The following is an 18,519-nucleotide window of genomic DNA, read 5'->3' as shown; positions in this document are numbered from 1 at the left end:
ACAGTGCCTTGGAGCGTGTGTATTTCGTCCTCATTGGCGGAGATTCTATTTTCGGCCTCAGTGATCCTAGAACCCGCCTTAGTGAGGCAACATTTGCGTTAATGTCGTCAAGTTTTTCATGAAAGGAGGCAACATTTTTGGCCATAGATTCCATCAACGTGGTGAGATCTGGCGCTACAACCCCCTGGTGAGGGTCCGGGTCAGATTCTTCCTGTGAAGCTGACGTGTGGCCAGGCTCAGCCCGCGGAACCGATTTAGTAAACTTGTCCATGGTACCTCCTTGGGCAGCACTCTTGGATCTACTCGCCATTGCACCAGAAAGAAGAAGGTATGGTGCGGGCTCACCGGCGGGGAGGATGGTGATGTGGAGGGTAATAGCCTCAGCGGGGCCGGAGGTCTCCTGCTAGCGTCTCTGCGTCAGCAGGGTGCGCAGGCCATGGCGGAGGCAGTAACTTGCGGCGAGGTGGCAATATGAGGTATTGGGTGTGGATTGAAGAATACCGCTAAGCGACAGGGCAGTGATGTCCACAGCACGTTGTCACATCGCGTGCTTAGATTTCTTGCGTCTGGTACGCCATGTCGGGTCCCAACTGGGGAAACACCGTGCGCTCCTCCCTCCTCTCCTCACCTGGACCACCGCATGGACGGTGCGAGCCCCAGAGTCCTCCCAACTGGGCGGCAGCCAGTCCGTAGCCGCTGGTATGGTGTTCGTTGCAGCAAAACGCACGGCCTCTGAGTACAGGATTGAGGCGGGCCGCGCTCCAGTGCCGGCCCCGGTCGCAGCACGGCCGCACCACTGCTCGCTGCACATGGGCCCCCGCAATAGACGATGTTGGGTCTCCACAACACCCTCGCCGATGTTACTGAGGGAGGGGGCCCGGGGCCGCCTCTGCAGTTGTTACGGTGTTGGCCTCTTGGGAAGGAGCCAGGCGAGGGGAGCCAGAAGTCAGGCGAGCGCCAGGCTCTAGTACGCACATGGTCAGCAGTCACCAAGGATGTCACATCTAGGCCCTTGAAGGTCGTATCGGGCCCAAACGTGCACAACACACGCCCCGCAGTGTAGGCAGCAGCACAGCCAAGCCGCGATGTTAGAAGGCGAAGGAGACCGCAGATGTAGCCAGATCGATGCCTGAGCCGCACAGAGCTGAAAAGCTAGGCAGCCATCTTGGGCTGCTCCACAGCGCCACCCCTCCCTTTCCATTCTTATTCTTTCCAGTGGCTATCCAGCATTCTTATTCAAGGATAACTAACACTATAATTTTTTGGTAAGATTTTCAATCATTAAACAATTAGATCACCAGTAAGGAGATCACCTAAGCTAACCATCTTCTATTCCTTCTTTTCTTCCTTGGTGCCAATTCGATTTTGCTATGATATGTAACCCATGGGGCACAGGCAACATAAATTATTGACTGTTTTGTACCCTAATTTATTAATTTATTTAACGGTCATGACACCACCCACCACACCCAATCATACTGTATATATGAACCATGCATGTCATTTTACAAATTACCAATGTATCCTAACATTTGCGGCGTCAACTATCTCTGAAACACACCATGTCACCCACATACACTGTCACCTTACCACTAACAGCACAGCCTTGATCAAGACCCTCAGTTGAAACACGTGTTGGCTTTCCTGAAGTGAATAAGCACTACATGAGCCACGATAATCAAAATCAAGACTACACGCACAACCAAGTGTCTGGACTGATCATTTAGTGACGCCAACAGGACTTTAGTGAAACTCTCACAGACCCAGCGCCTATACAAAATGGGGTTTCGTCAACTTCGCTTACCTTCACACATGGTAACCCGTGAGCTTGTCCCGCTGAGACCGTGTTTATGGCAGCAGGAGAACATACAGCCTTGGAACCAGATCAGCACAGGGATCCGCCATTCCAATAGCTCACACCACTAATTCTGGACTTTAACATCCATCTCGACTCTACAGATGTGGCCACTGTACTCTTTCGCAACCTCTGCGACTCTCTGTCCCTCACTATCCTTCCCTCTGGCCCAATCCACTCTGCCAGACACACCTTGGATGCTCTCATCTCAACAGACATCACACTCTCCATCCCTCTTACTACCCCTATCTCCTGGTCTGATCACTCTCGCCTCTCTTCCCACCTTGACCTCCCCTGTCCCCTGATGATTCCTCCACCCGCACTGCCAGCTTCCTTCTCCATCATTTTACTGGTGAAGCATATGCAAGTCACTGCATTTGCTTCTTCCTTCATCTCCCATCCTCCCCCTTCATTCTACTCTCCCTCGGACTCTGTTCTAGCTAACCTCCATCTCTCTATCTCTAACACCCTTGAAATCCTTGCCCCCATCATGAGGATCCGCATGTATCCTGCCTCCAAATGCAACTCTTGGTATGACCCTGACTTGGCAGCTTTGAAATGCAAGTGCAAAACTGAAGAGCAGAAGTGGCAGGCATCTAGCTCATCCTCTGACAAACTGGCTGACGCCTACTCCAAAGGCAATATTGTCTCGCCATATGCTCCAAAAATAGGGCTCATGTTCAAGCCTCCATCTCTGGAGCCACCAATGACACGGCTGAACTTTTAAAAATCTGCAAGGAATGAGCCAATCCTACTGCAGTCTCCCCCTCTCCTCCTCCCTGCCAGACCCTCTACACTGCACTGGTCGCCCACCGCTCCTCCAAAACTCTAGACATCCTGTCATCTCTGTCATCTGCGACCCCCCCCCCTTCTCTTTCCTCCCTCGGCACCTCTGCCCTCCTCCATACTCACCTACTTCTCTCCCATTGCATCAGATGAGATTTTTAAAGTTGTCTGCTCTATGAAAGTCTCTAAACAGGTGCTCCCTTACTCCTACAGAACCATCAAGGACAACTCTGCCTCTCTCACCCCAGCATTGGCTGATCTCTGCAACCATTCCATTGCCACTGGCTCTTTCCCACAGCCCCTTAAGCAATCTCTTGTGAACCCTCTCCTAAAAATCCATCTGCTAACCCTTCTTGCCTGGCTAACTATTGTCCTATCTCTATCACCTCTTTCTTCGGCAAACTCATGGAGAAGCGTGCCATCCCCCAGCTGATCCTCCACATCAAAATGGCTGGCTGCCTCCAACACCACCAGTTCAGTTTCGGGGCATCCAGAGACATTGAAACTGCTCTCCAGAACACCCATGATGACCTTCTCTCTAATCTGGACTCAAACACTTATTCTGTTCTGATCCTCCTTGATCTTTCTTCTGCCTTTCACACAGTCAACCATTCCATCCTCATGAACCGTCTTTATGATACCCTAGGCATCACAGACTGGGCATTGGCGTGGCTGACTTAATTCGTTCCGGGCAGCCTGCGACTACGACCCAAGGAGAGCAGGAGGAAAGGAAGGCAAGAGGCCAGACAGGGGCCTTTGTGTGGGACTTTGTGCTGAGGGCTGGCTCTCGCCTGCTGGCTCCCGATAGTCCAGAAGAAACTAACAGTAGCCAATCAGGCTTAGGCATTCAGGTAGGCATGTCAATAATTGTGGAGTTAGGAAGTACAGCTATCTTCAAGCAGGAAACAAACATTGCATGCAATGAGCTTATGCAAAGAAATCCATGTGCTTTTGAAAATTCAGGCACTAAAAGGATTTAGTTTCTGCGCAATGCTCCCAAGCAGGTTTACCATGTGGATAAGGTTCAGCAGGCCTCAGGGATCCGTGCTGCTGTTGCGGTCAGGTGAGAGCGGGGACAGCCTGCGACCACCGCCCAAGGAGAGCAGGAGGAAAGGAAGGATTAATGGCATTGCTGGCCAGTACAATGCTGACATTTCATGCAGATGCAGCCTACTGGCAGGATAATCTGTGAGGTGTCTTCCACATGAATCTGCCATCTTGAATACAGATGCGCCACTAACAGACATAGACATCATTGCATCAGCTGCACAGATGCTTTATACCTATCTACTGGACACTTCATCCATGGGAAGGGAAGAAGCACTCTTGCAAGTTAATGTTGAGTCGCTAATCTGCCCCCTGTCAGTATGCAGTCCAACAGAGTTTTAAGTGCAGCAATTGCTCTTTTCTCTAACCTCAGAAGATGCCTTGCAGTGCAACATGTTGAACAATTGACATTCATAAAAATGAACAGTCACTTCATTGAGGAAGACTATGGAACATCATTCACCTATAGCTGTCACAACAGTTCAGATGATGATGATGATTTGTTACCTGGTACATGTCAGACACTGAAAAGTGGAGGGGTTTATTTCTAGTTGTGTGTGGTGGGAAAACGGACATCTGTAGTAGTGACTCTGAGACCCTGACCAGTTGCTGTCTTGCACATTTTATTCCCTATTGTGGAAGTAATGTTATTAAATCCTTGAATTGTATCATGGTGATGATACCACTTATCAAACATTCTCATGCTCTCTCATAGGTTTTTTATGGCGCTGAGACACCCCTTACTATACTCTGTTTTTTTCGCAGGGCACAGCCACACAGTTTGGTTCTCAGTTTCTCTCACATGGCACAGCTACGCACTGACATTGTCATATTTATTCACAGGGGTTCAGCCAAACCTTAATGTCCTTGTTTATTTTTTTGATCAGAGAACATCCACCAATTCAGATTCTCCCACAGGGTGAAGCCACCAATTACATTTCTCATGTTTTTCACAGGACTCAGCCACCCACTAAATACCTAAAGTATTTTCACATTGCACAACGAACCACACATGTTCGAATTTCATTTCATCAGATGCAGCCACCCACTGAAGTTTACAGGAGCAAAGCTCCATGTGCCTCCTCAGGTTGCCTGCCACCACGGCATGATCCAGCTCCCTCAGGTAACGGACTGCCCAAAACAAAGACAATGGGCGCATTTGTGCCAAACAATGTAGTCAAATGTGTACTGTCCAAAGACAAGTGCTTCCAGTGGTGCACTGCCTCCATTTGCTTGGCGGATTGACACCTGCAATATGGCCAATGTTGCCATAATCACTGGCACTGATTGAGCAGGTTGGACTGGTGCAGAGGCTTTGGCAAAGCATGCCTCATATCAGCTCGGTGTTACACAATGACCCTGAGAAATTCTATAACGATTTCCCTCCTCTTCACCAATTCTAGAGGGTGCAGTGGAGGTGGCCACGATGATAGCAACCTCTGCAGAAATGGAGGTCTCAATTAACGGGTATGTTTGTTGTGCAACTGAGAAACATGGTTCCTAATGTCTGCCATTCCTGGGGGGAGAGAGCGCTTTCCCCTTCACTTCTGTCTTTACAACCCTCTTTCCAGAGCCCTCCACTGGACTGAAGACCTCAAGCTCCTCCCTCTGATGGTCTTCCCTGGTGGCAAAGCAAAATAGTCCCATATCTAGGACCATAAGAGCTGTGTAAAGAGTGGAGAACTCTGCATCTCCGAGTCACCTTCTGTGTCTGGATGTCCCTCTTCGTCATTGTAGGCACCTCCTCAACTTGCTCCTCTACCTGCTCCTTCTTCTCCCTCTCAGGTAGGACCACCACTTTCTGCAGCACCTCCACATCTTCCCCTTCATCCTCCGCAGCACCCTCATACTGCAGGGTGGTGATTATTTTGTTGTTAATGCCAACAGCCCTTCCGCCTACATAATGAACATACCTCTTGGTTGAGGGTATAAACTACAGTTCCTGCCTCTATGTGGTTCTGTGCATCAAGCCTCTATGCCAAAAGTCAGGGTTCATCCGATGGTCCCCCCCCCTTCTTTAGAGACACCCAGAATGCCTCATCCCACCCAGCTGGTATGGAGTATCAGGATGGCTCCAGCCTGTAAACACAAGATTCTCGACCCCCTCATCCATTATGGGGGAATCCTCTTCCTCTGTGGGGAAAAACAGAGCTCCTCCTCCTCTGCCCCCCCCCCCCCCCCTGAAACGTTCTACCATGTACCCTCACAGAGTTAGAAGCACTGAATCATGAACGCCTCAAATAGGAATTTGCAAAGCTGGGTGAGACCTGTGTGTGACCACACACTGAGTTCTAAAATTGCAAAACACTAAACCAGCCCCATAAACCAAAAAACAGCTAAAAAATAATAATAAGTAAACAAAATAACAATAAGTAAACAAATACTAATATATTCTAATACTATAAGAGTACACAACAAATCAATAGACCAACAACTTGGGAGACCACACAAAAACAAGAATCACAGTGAAGTAGCAAAAACATATTTGCTGTGTTTTTTGTTTTTTTTAGGGATGGAATTAGGGGTAGGAAAAAGTAGGGATTCTCTTTCACCTCCCCTCACTGCACAGTCTCAAGCGTTTGTTGGGTATGTGGGAAATGAGCAGGGAAGCCATGTGCAGGGCCACTTTAAGGTTGATGCCTTGGTCTCTCCCAGATATCTGTTGCAGTCTAATTGTAAACCCCAGAGCCAATGGGAGCTCTCCCTCCACTCCAAGGAGGGCCTAAAATACACCAGCAGATCAAGAGATGAGGAGACCAGCCGACCAGCCGAAACGTGAAAGACACCAGCTTGCCCTACTGTGAAAAGGAGCAAAACCGACCCACATAGTCTGCAGGGATGCGAAACAGCCTGCGGAGCACTGCCTCTTCACTGACAGAAGGGACCCATTGGAGCCCGGGGCCGTCAGGAGAGGAAGTTGCTTCCTGCGATCGAAGCAGCCAACTGCACACTCCATAGTCAGGATGGGTATGTGGGTCCACGTTCACTAGAGAGACTGCCTCCACAACCGAGCACCACTGTTAGAGCGAAGGTATGCAGCATTACATGAATAGTGGGTGGAGGGCCGTGAGACAACCCTGTAACCCAGATGGGGCTGAAAGTCAGAAGACCCCAGGAGCGGGTCAAACAAACCACAAGAGAAACTACAACCATAGCGGGACCAGGCCGGCCCATAGCCCACACAGGTCTCATAACCAAAAGAACCAAGGAAGGGTTGGAAGAAAGTACGACGAAACCCAGAACCCAAGTCGGGCTAAACACGCCTTTGGACTATGTGAGGCCAAAAGCAGGAATATCCGAACAAGAGAATGGTGTTTTCTAAACACTGAAGGACACAAATCCTCATTAGGTTTAATAGTTCTTCTTAATATATCCTCCTTGTGTAGTTCAGGTCCCTCCATGGCCTTGAGGTTCATCGACTTTCACAGTAGGTCTCTGCCAGATCTTGGGTTTCAACCGCTTTCTCAGCAAGTCTCTCCCAGACCTTGAGTTCCAACAGATTGGGCCTCATTGGGACCCTGTTGGCCATGGAATGAACAGGGCTGGTAAGGGTCCGGCCCCATTCATTCCGGGCTGCCCGAGGTCTGCAGCGGGTCCCACTCTGGACAATGGGTCTGACCAGACGTCCTTAGCGGGACCCGCTAGCGGTAGAGGGTGCTGACAACGGGCCCATTGTTAGCACCCTCCCCATTCCCATTGAGCCCTATGGGGGCTGAAATAGGAATGGGGAAGTACCGGGTCCGGGACCCGCGAAAGGGATTTATCGGGCCCTTCAAGGTCGGAATGGCCCGGTAAGTCCCCTTAAGGGCATGGCTACCTCCATACTCGTAATGAGGCCCTTTGGGTTATACAGCACTTGCTTCAATCGGTACTTCTCCCACTCTCATTCAGGATTCTTTTAAGGCAGACAATATGCCACCCTTCTGCCATGAGTCTCTTAAGGAGGTGCTTCACCTTTAAACCTCTGTTTCATTTGGACAAGACCATGCACTAGGACTGCCTCTCATCCAGCAGACTGGCCTCTGGTGGATAGAGGCTGTGGCTCAATCCTTTGCAGAGTACTAGTGCAGGTTGGCCAAGACGTGGATTAATTTTTCCCAGGTAGCAGTCATCTCCATGTATCAAGGGACTGCTTGGAAGCATACTGGGTTCTTCTGAAACTCCTTCTCCCACTCCTTCTTTTGTCTCCTTTATTCCCCCTCTTTTGTAGTGCTTGTTGGGAATTGGAACTTGCACTGGCTCTTCAGGTAGGCTGGGGTCACTGTGGTTTATTTTCAGAGTTTTAAATGGGTTCATAGCTTGTACTTCCCCAACTGATATTTAAATATCTGTGCTGGCCAGGCTCTGTACTGATTAATTGGGAGACTTGTCACACCTGTTGCTTTCACGTCACAAATGTGGCTTGTGGCTTTGCAACCATTTTGGAATTCCTCTGGTTCCTGTGTTGGAGTCTGAAGCATTCGGCATGTACAGGATGGTGCTCTGCAACTCTACCTGACCACCAGGACTCTGGTCTTCCGAACTGTTCTGTATGCAAATTCTGAGAGCCCTTTGTTCCCCATTCACAGGCTTCATGCTTGTATTTTCAAATGCTATGCCACTTGGCTTGTGGGGTGCTCTTTCAATAACAGAATTGGTGTCTAACAGAGGGAGTGTCTACTATAGTATACTCAGATTTGTTTGAAGATAATGAGGCAGTGCTATGAAATGTTGCCTGAAAGTTCTATTCCGGGCCTGCATGATCCCACTCCTTCTACCTTATGGAAGGCACTTCGGGTAGCAGCTGGACCAACCCAGTCCCTAGATAGTTTTACCACACTTTGTTCGCCTCTTGTAGGTCATACAGTTAGTTGGGATTTGGGATGGAAAGGGGTGGTGAGCTGGTTTGAAGGGAGTATGGTGGAACGTCCCCCTTTGGAAAAAATGTATGACCTACAATTGTCAACCAAAACGTGGTCCAAGTAAGTGTGGTTAATAAAACCACATAGAGCCTCTCTCACATAACAAAATGGGGCGTTCTTGCAACTTACTACATGGCACCTCCTGACTTCAGGGCCATTTATGCCTGTTCTACTTTCTGAAAGTTCTCGAGGAAGTACATTTGAGAAGTGGAACATAAATGGCAGGTACCGAAAAGTGAGAGAGTGAGAGAGTCACGGACCCACCTGCAGCTTCCTGGTCTGTTAAGGATGAATGATTAATCCAGGGCTGGTTAAACTATAGTTGGCAAATGAAGGTCTAGGTGCTGCACTGTTCAAGGGCAACCAAGGCCAGAGCAGAGGCCCATAAGACATATAGACAGCCTAGCCTGGGAGACTAACTGACACAGAGCCCAAGACAGACATGAAGGGGCCAGTGGAAAGTCGTATTGACTGTTACCATTACGTGTGTACCATAGATAAAATGAGTGTTGTGAAGTAATGCTGTGGTGTGACTTAAGGTTTCATTTGTAGTGTGAGAGGCTATATTTATGCATATTTAATTTACAATGTTTATTCCCTAGTTGTTAATTGCCTTAAATGTAACGTGAGTGTTGTGAAGCAGCAGTGTGATGTGAGTTAAGGATGTATTTGCAGTGTGACAGACAATGGGGGTCATTACGACCCTGGCGGTAGCCGTGCCTGTAAAACAGGCACGGTTGCCGCTGATATCATTTTTTTACTGGCACCCGCGAATGGGCAATTACAGGGTCATTACGGCCAAGCCGGACCCGGTAATTACCCATTCGCAGGTGCCGGTAAAAAATGCTCCTCGTTCCCATTCGAGCCTCCTAGGGTTCAATGGGAATGGGGAGCCCGGATGCACCGGCACCATACTTGGTCAGGCCTGTCGGACATAAAGGCACCCGCGAGTACAACTCGTAGATTGCCAGTCCGGTAGTAACGGTGCTGGTAGCTTACCGGCACCGTTACTACCGGATCGGCAAACTTGTAATGAGGCTCAATATGTATTAATTTTGAATTCATCGATCTGCTTAGAGTAACCTTAGCCATGGGTTTTGAATGGTAATATAAGTAACCTTGGCAGCATTATGTTTTCTCAATAGCTCTGTGTTGAAGATTAGGGCCTCATTACAAGTATGGCAGTATGGGAAAAAATAGGCGGCAATGGAATTACCACCAATTTTCCCACTCCACTTTACTACGAGTATGACCCTGGAGTGGGGGGTTTACCTCAAGCACCATGCTGGACGTAAATTCTCCTACTTTCTGCTGGAAATCGGCAGAATCAGCGGAATTACCACTGCAGTAATTCCACCGGCAGTAATTCTGCCAAAAATGTCCCATAGAGTCAATTGGACTCTATATAAATGGGGATTAACTCCACCAGCGCAATTTGTAATCCGGTGGTAATCCCACAAGACTGAGTAGTGGTAACAGTAATTCAGTTGGTCAGTATTTTGGCAGATTAACCGGTGGAATACCGCCCTACTTTTAATGAGGCCCTAAGTATTTTGCCAGATTCAACTGCCAATGGACCTCATTACGAGTTTGGCAGTACAGGAAATAGTGGAGGTAATTCCATATACGTCAATTGTTCCTGCTACCGCTGGCAGAATTATCGGACCAAAAATCAGCAGTATTACCATCCGGTCATTCCGCCAGAGGTAGTACTGCAAAAAATCCCCAATGGAGTCCATTAGTGGAGTCCTATGGACTCCATAAAAAGAGGATTTACACCACCAAACCACCACTTGTAATCCGGACCAAGTGGTGGTAATGGTAATACCATTTGGTGGTATCTCTGTGGCATTAGTCGGAATGAACCCCTATTCTCCCCCAATGTGATATATATTTAAACAATAATTAATACAACAGTATCATGCAATAATTCTAATAACAACACATTCTTATTTATTTAAGAAACTTCATGTGCAGTCTGGCATGGCCACAGAGAAAGGAACACATATGCACACACACACACATACACTCTCTCTCTCTCTCCATCTCTCTCTCGATCTCTCTCTCTTCCTCTCTCTCTCGCTCGCGCTCTCTCTCTCTCTCTCCAAGTGTGCCTGCATCCATTTGATTTAAAAGCCATGTGTAGATCCTTGCATCTGTTCCTTGCATTGAAGTCCTGTTGAAAACAATCATTGCTAAAGCCAACCCTTTTGGCTCATGTATAGATATTAGATAAGTATTTGCTAAACACTCTCATCAATTTCCCAAGTTCTCACAACATTTGCAAGCCGTTATCATTTTATGGCCAGATGATGGCATTGCCAAAATGCCTATGCCATGCTTACACAAAAGCCCAAACTGTTAGGTTTGCCAATGCTTGTTTTAATTGGTTATGGTCAAGCACAGGACGTTGGGCCTCATTACGGGTCGGGCGGTCCGGAATTAACAGTGGCGGTAAACCCGCCGCCACTGTTAATTCTGGAGGGCCCGATCACGAGTCCTGCAGGCGGGAGGTGATCTTCCCGCCAGGTCTGACGTGGCGGGTTGAACACCTCCCGCCTGCAGGCGGACGTGGAAACACCAGCACCATCACGAGATGGTGCCAGTGTTTCCACTTCCCCATTCCCAATGAGTACTATGGGACTCAATGGGAATGGGGATTTACACCATTCCGCCTCTGTGACTCCCGGGACACCGGGGCTGTAATGCCCTGGTAATTCCGGGAGTCACGGAGGCGGAATGGTAATACGAGTCCAGCGGTAACCAGGCGGTTTTACTGCCGCGGTTACCGCCGGACTCGTAATGAGGCACGTTGTGTTTTGGTGTGATATGCTGGCAGCAGAATTGACCATAGATGCGTCAACCGTGTGGTGCCTTGCATGTTTCTATAAAGCAGTGACGTGTTTCTGTTCCTGCATTTGAGACTGTGAAGTCTGTCATGCCTTGTCAGGGGATGTTGCGGTTCTGTAAAAATGAACCTACATGATGTTTGGGGAATAGCAGCACCTGAAGATCATTTTCCTGATGACATTGCTAATGTAAGTGAAGACTGAGGGGATAAAGAGTTGGCAAAGTCGGGCATAGTAGCAGTTCTATTGACTGTCTTGTGGCTTCGTGCTGTGAAACCTAACCGTCACAAAGTGTGGAAATCTCTAGGTCTGAAGTGTACGGTGAGCAGATGGGGTCATGGGCAGTGCCAACCTAGTCAATTGTCGTTCCCGGGAGGCTCTCTACAAATTGAAACTAACCTTAGGCTAGCATTGTGGGTGGGTTTGGTCCATTTGGTGTCAGTAGCGTTTGCCCAGTGACTCTGAATCGAGAACCAGAGAGTCCATCGGGTGCCCATTCTGCCAGGGAAGTGCTGTGGTAGGAAAGTGGTGTGGAGAGTCCAGTAAAGCTAGGTATACGTGGTTGGTACAGACATAGTTGAAAGCTCAGTGTCTGTGAATTTCTGTAATTCGCATGCAAGGCTTTATGCGTACTAACCTGATTGTCAGATCATTCGTATGGGTGCATATAGGCAGAGTCTTGGCAGCCACACTTGATCTGAGTCTTGTGGGCTACTACTGGGCTGAGGTTTGGGCCTGATTCTTGCAGATTCCACCTAGGCTGGTTGTTGGGTGCTGCAGGTGAGTCGAATCTTAGGGCTTATGTGTGGGCCAGGTCGTGTGGCCTGCGTGCAGGGGGCTGTGTCTCGGGGGCATTTTGAAGTACCCAAGAGCGTATTTGGTGTTATATCTGTTGTCTAGAAAGCTTAGATTGCGAGGAGCAACCGTACGTTTTTTAGGGCTTGTTTTCCTGATTCAACCTCTGGGCCTGTTACTGAGGCTGCCTGTAGGCGCTTGTTCTGTTTTTTTAATCAAAGTGTGTGCTCATGTCCCAGGGTGTGTGCAAAGTTCTGATGCCCTTCCGAAGAGTGGAGGGCATCTGGCACTGAGGATGAACTAGGGTTGTAGACCTCGATCACAAAGTAGAGCCCTGCGTGGGTTCTGTCCAGCTGGTTATGTGGACGCAGGGTTGGCACAAACCTCCATATGCTGTGGCCTATGTGCATGGGGTTTGCTCCAGATTAGAGCAGATTTCTTGATTGCTGTAGTAAGTGTTGGGAGCTGCTGCTCAGGAAAGGTGGCTTTAGGAAGCCTTTGATTCAAATATGATCCCAACGTGTTTCGCCTTCTGCACATATGTCAGTGTGAAATACAAGGATTGTTTCTCTGGTAAACTGCCAGGTCTTAGTGTTGGTTGTGCAAAAGAGTAGCCATTGCATTCCTGCACACAGTGGCCGCTTTCTTTTGCCTTTCTATTTTTGCCTGAGGGTTCCTTTTGCACCTCCAAAACATTGTACAAGCAGTTCTTCACCTGCCGCGCCCCGACCATCTGGAAGTCAATCCCGGTAGAGGCTCGAAATGCCCCTACCATCCTGCAGGTCTGCAAAACACTAAACACATGGCGCTTTCAGCGTCACCTACCAGAGGGATACAGATCCCTCTCTCCGTCCACCAACAGCACTGTTACTGTATATAATGCCAAGCCCAATTCTGGCTCAATCCTATTGTGTAAAGCGCTCCCCTGATCTTGTCCTAGGGTCGCGCTTCCCCTGATCTTGTCCTAGGATCGCGCTTCCCCTGATCTTGTCCTAGAGTCGCGCTTCCCCTGATCTTGTCCTAGGGTCGCGCTTCCCCTGATCTTGTCCTAGGGTCGCGCTATGAGCTAATTAAAACATGTAACCCTTGCCTCTGTGTGCACTACCTTCACGCAGTGTTTCTTACATTGCCTTTGTACATTCAGCTGCACTGTTTCTTTCCTGTGAGACACTATACATATTATAATATATACCAGCAGTCTACTATTTAACTTAAGAATGATTCTAGTAGAGTGAACTGTTGGGAAGTGAGAATAAAACAACACGAAAGACACAAGGTTCCATTCCGAGCAGAGCCTTTGGTATCACCACACATACACTCACAGTCTCGTTTCTCAGCTTTGTCGGGGTGCACCTTAATGCTTCCCAGAAGCCTGCACTTTCTGGGGTCTGTTGTTGCTTTGGTTTTCCAGAGGGACGTGCCATGTCTCGTTCTCAGCAGATCAATAAAGATTCATAGCAACCCTGAATTCCGTGCCCGTGGGAAGGAGCTGTTCGCGTGACACAATGAGCCTCTTTGTTGAGGCCGCCAGATGGGAAGACGCATTAGCGGCCGTGGAATAATTTACCTTACGGGGTCCATTCTTTTAATTCCTTGGCAACTTCATTGCCCAGTAGCTCCCAAGAAACTCCGCTAGTGCTGTTAAGAGGTGCCTTTTATCTGCCCTTTCTGGGCATGACTAATATGGCTAAGATAAGGTATCGGTCGGCTGTCCCTTGCACTTTCTCCTGATAAGAACGCAGGTGACTTTCACGGGGCATAGCAGTTCACAGGACGGCTCGGGAGGTTAAGCATGGGAAGTTGTATATTCGCCCGGGCATTAGAATATACAAGGAAGGTACCACTCAAGGTGTCAAACCATCTAGGATTTGATGTTGTGTTGCAGACTTCTAATTAAACACATACTTTGCTTTGATTTGTAGGATTGTGTTTTCCTTCAACATTGTCTATATCTGTTCTAATGTGGAAACCCGAAGCCAATCACTTAAAAATAAAGCCCTTGAAGAATGAATCTATCAAGCGAGCAACGTCTACATTCAAAGCCAAACATGATCTGCATTTCAAGCAATGAAATACTGTTTCAATGACTTCATTTAGTATCTATCAGTTGGTACAAACATTTCAGAAAGAGGAGGTTATATATTGCATATGTAAACTGTTCTCCATTACAGGTAAACACCTAAAGGCAGATCACTACAACAGATACGTCTTGCAAATGTTGTTGCTAAAAATACATTATTATTATGCACCTTTGTCATACTTCTAAAAAGGAACACACACAGAAACACAGACAGTCACGCTCATTACCAGTTTGGCTGTAAGTGAAAGAACAGGCGTTAACTTAAGCCCCACCCCCTGTTCTCCAGTCCACCAAATTATGACCTTGCCTTAGATGGAGGTATATCCTGGAGAAAAAGGAAGGAATTATCGTTGGTGAAGTTACCACAGAGTAGAAGGGTGTGTGTGTGTGTTTGTGGGTGATGGGTAGGGGGGGGTGGATAGTCCAATGTAGACCCAGGACGTGGAATAACAGAAACTTGTCTGATTTACCGTGTTGCCAGTAACTGCAATCGAATTTGGCAGTAATAGCAACGCTAATATCGCCATGGTTGTAGTGAAGACCATTGTCCTCACATGAAAAGGCATACCTTTGAGGTACACATTGTTGCATATCTTTATCATAAATGTTTGCTACTATTCAATTGTAAATTGTAAAAAGGCACAAAAGAACGGAGGAATTTGAAAACAACACATTTCAGACAGAATTCTGGAATATATCCAAATGGGTGCTTGTGTTCAGCACTGCCATGCAACACAAAGGAATCCTGTCTACAACGGAGGCGCCATCTTAACCTGGGACTTTTTACATAGAGCTCGACCTTTATCCATTGCCTCATGCAGTAGAATTGGAGTGGTGGGTGTGAGGTCTTGTTGTAGTTACAAACCGTGGACCCCGGTGCTTGGTAAAATGTAACCGTAACAGTTTGGGAAAATATGCTACCAGAAAAGAGAAAGGTAATGGGAAACATAAGGCACACCTTGACTCACACAAAGGCGTCAGGTGGAAGGCAAAACTATGGGCCTCATTACGACCCAGGCGCTAAGTGGTTGACGGCGGCGTAAAAGGCTGCGGCGCCGTTAACCACTTAGCGCCTTACTACGAGGTCCCTTTGTGGGACCCGACCTGAACGGCTGTTCTGGATCAGCCGTTAAAGTAGGGACCCGAAAAGGGACCTCGCAGGCAATTACGGTACCGCAATTTGCGGTACCGTAATTGCCGCCTTCCCCATTCCCATTGAGCCCTATGGGGCAAAAATGGGAATGGGGAAGGGCCATGGTGAAATGGGGAAATACCGCCCTGCCAACCTTGGAATGGGGCGGTATTTCCCCATTTCACCATGGCAGACTCGTTACAACCCGCATCCATAAGACAGAGCAGAGGGGTGCTGAGGCTGGCAGTGAATATTTATGCCAGGTGATCATTGCCACTTGGAGTGGCTTTCACATAGGGTGGACGATTGGAAGCAATGCCCTTCCATTTGTTCAAACAGTGTTAGTCTTGACCATCAGGCTGAACTTACTCTACTCGGCTGGAGGCTGAGCCGTGTGGTGGTCACCACCCCAAAGGCTAAAGAGATGACAAAGAGTGCCCGTCTAACTGAATGAAGATCTCAATAGAAAATCCATCACAGGTCACACATTAAGGAACTCAATATAGCAGTCTATATGCACAACAATTTATAACAAGTCTCCCCATTTATATTTCACTTTGTAGCACCACCCAGGACATTAAGTCACCCACTCACAATTACTGGCAATTGGAAATTGGAAAAATAACAAAAACATGGAACCAAACCCCGCACACCCTCTGTGTATTCGTCTGTGCACCCAAATATACAACATGCCTTTAGACACACATGCCAGGCAATAAGGAGCCCACTATCGAAGCCACATGACTTTGGTCCTCCCCAATAGACGTCAAGCAAACCTGGTGAACTACCAGCACATGCACGCATATCTCTTCCCAACACAACTACTCAATGGGCCTCATTATTATTCCGGCAGCAGCCGTGACAGAAAAGCCGGCACAGCTGCCGCCAGAGTCTTTTTTTCTGGCTCCCAGGAATGGGCAATTACCGGGGCATTACAGTCCCAGTAGACCTGGTAATTGCCCATTCCCGGGCGCCGGAAAAAAAATGCTCCCCATTCCCATTCGAGCCCCATATGGCTCAATGGGAATGGGCAGGCCGGATGCACCGGCACCATTCATGAATGGTCCCGGTGCATCCGACACGGTCTGTTCGCGGGTGCCGGTCCGCCCGCCAGGCCAGACCTGGCGGGTGAAAAGGAACCCGCGAGCAGTCTTCGTAGTGAAGTGGGAGAATGGAAGACCAGGCTCCCGCCCTTCCCCTCTCGCGCTTGGCCTAGAGGATCACGGCCTAGACACCTGCCACGAGAGGAGTTTGCCTATCTACCAGACGACCAAATACCCTGGTACAGGAACATACGGATGTGCCCATCTACCTGCCCAGCAGCCCGCCCTGTCCATGCCGACACCTGCGGCACGGATCAACTCGTCGTTAGAGATGCCATGACGACCTAGCCAACGGTCAGCACACCTGTGCAAATATACACACCGGACACTCCCACACCAATCCACACGAAGAATATACTCAGTGCTATGACGTAGGCGACAGACATACTCATGAACGTGCATCTTTATTATTTTCCACATAGGCTCTCAAAATGCAGAAACGTAAGACGCATCATGAACTTATCTAAAAAGGCTTGCTCACGCTTCTTCTAAGAACCATGTACCATAATGAAGAATATAACGGAGACACGATACTGAGGATAGAGCAATATGATATCGTAACCTAAAGCGCTCTGCATCAAATGGTTCCACCTATGCACCAGGCCCAAGTAGGCCGCAAGCAAAAGCTTCCATGAACATTGAATGAGCAAGAACTGGGTTGCTGACCCTGCAGAATGAGCCCGGCAAAAGCACACCGCCAAGGGCACGATGTTGCAATCTCGCACGCTGCAAGCCAACACCAAGGTCGCACCTGCAAGATAAACCAGGCACACAGTAGGAAAAACAATATTAATTATGTTGAATTTTGCCTCAAACACGGTCCCACCTCACGTGACAGAGCCAAACCTGACAAGATGCCAAGCCCAGGAGGAAGGAGACGCCTGAATCCCACGTTTCAAGACACAGGCAGATACAATTAAAAGACTCATTGGACATCTGCAGCAGTGGGAGTAGTCGACCTCCCAACATATGAATAAATCCTCACATTGTTTACACCTACCCATATTAAAACATTGTTGCAAATTACAGGTGCACCGCGAGCTGGGAACAGCGATAGTCCCAGACTGGGAGGCTCGCGAGCGGACCAATTAGAACATGGGGCTCTTATCACTGACGCCATTAACATTGACCAATCCTCAGAGGTCTTCATGTAACAATTTTCATGTATCAAATTGAAGGGACAGCCCAGGTATACCACCTGACTAACCCTCAACCACTAACACCGTTCTCTATATGTGCGCTATACTAACCCTACCACTCGAGTAACCAATCCAGAGTGGAGATAGGTTTTTTGCTAAACTTTCCAAATGACGCAAGTAGCGCGTCATAATAAGGTAAAAAGGGCCTGCGAGCCCCACGATTGTGTGTGTGTCAGGACGGACGTGCACGCTCCTTGACCCATCCCTGCCGTTTGTCTAATAAACAGCAGAGTCACCTTGCTTCTCGCGTGTGTCTCATACTCTATCTCTTTTGGGATATACGGGAGGAGTTGGGGCCTCCCTGCCCGGAGGTCTGCGGACGGCCCGGCCGACCCCGGCAGAATTTCCCCCCGACAAGTTGGAGGCACCGCTGAGATCTGTTTAAGATCTGCTTTTTTATTTTTACTTTTTTCCCGGTACTACCGTTGCGAGGAGGCCCGGCGGCGCGGCCCCCTCTGCCGTTGCCCCCTTCTGAGGACTACAGGACCATCGCGGAACTGCGAGAAGACCGGACAGCGCAATCTGGATATTGGCCTTCGGGAGCCGGTTGAGAAGTATCCCGCCCGCGGTTGGCGAGTGTCCAGACGTGGTCCAGACGAGGGGAGGTGGCAAGCCGCTTGGAGGGGTGCACGCAGTCGAGCGGCCCCGCATCAGGAGAACTTGGTGAGCATGCCACGCACAACAAGCAATGTGAAATTGTGAGGGAGGGGGGAGGAATGAAATACGGGAGGTGAGAGGTGTTGCACAGGTGCGCGGCGAAGGTTTTGACAAT

The sequence above is a fragment of the Ambystoma mexicanum genome, chromosome 6q, assembly GCF_040938575.1.
Source record: "Ambystoma mexicanum isolate Mex_15411 chromosome 6q, UKY_AmexF1_1, whole genome shotgun sequence".
Lineage (NCBI taxonomy): Eukaryota > Metazoa > Chordata > Amphibia > Caudata > Ambystomatidae > Ambystoma > Ambystoma mexicanum.
This window is presented reverse-complemented; position numbering follows the sequence as displayed.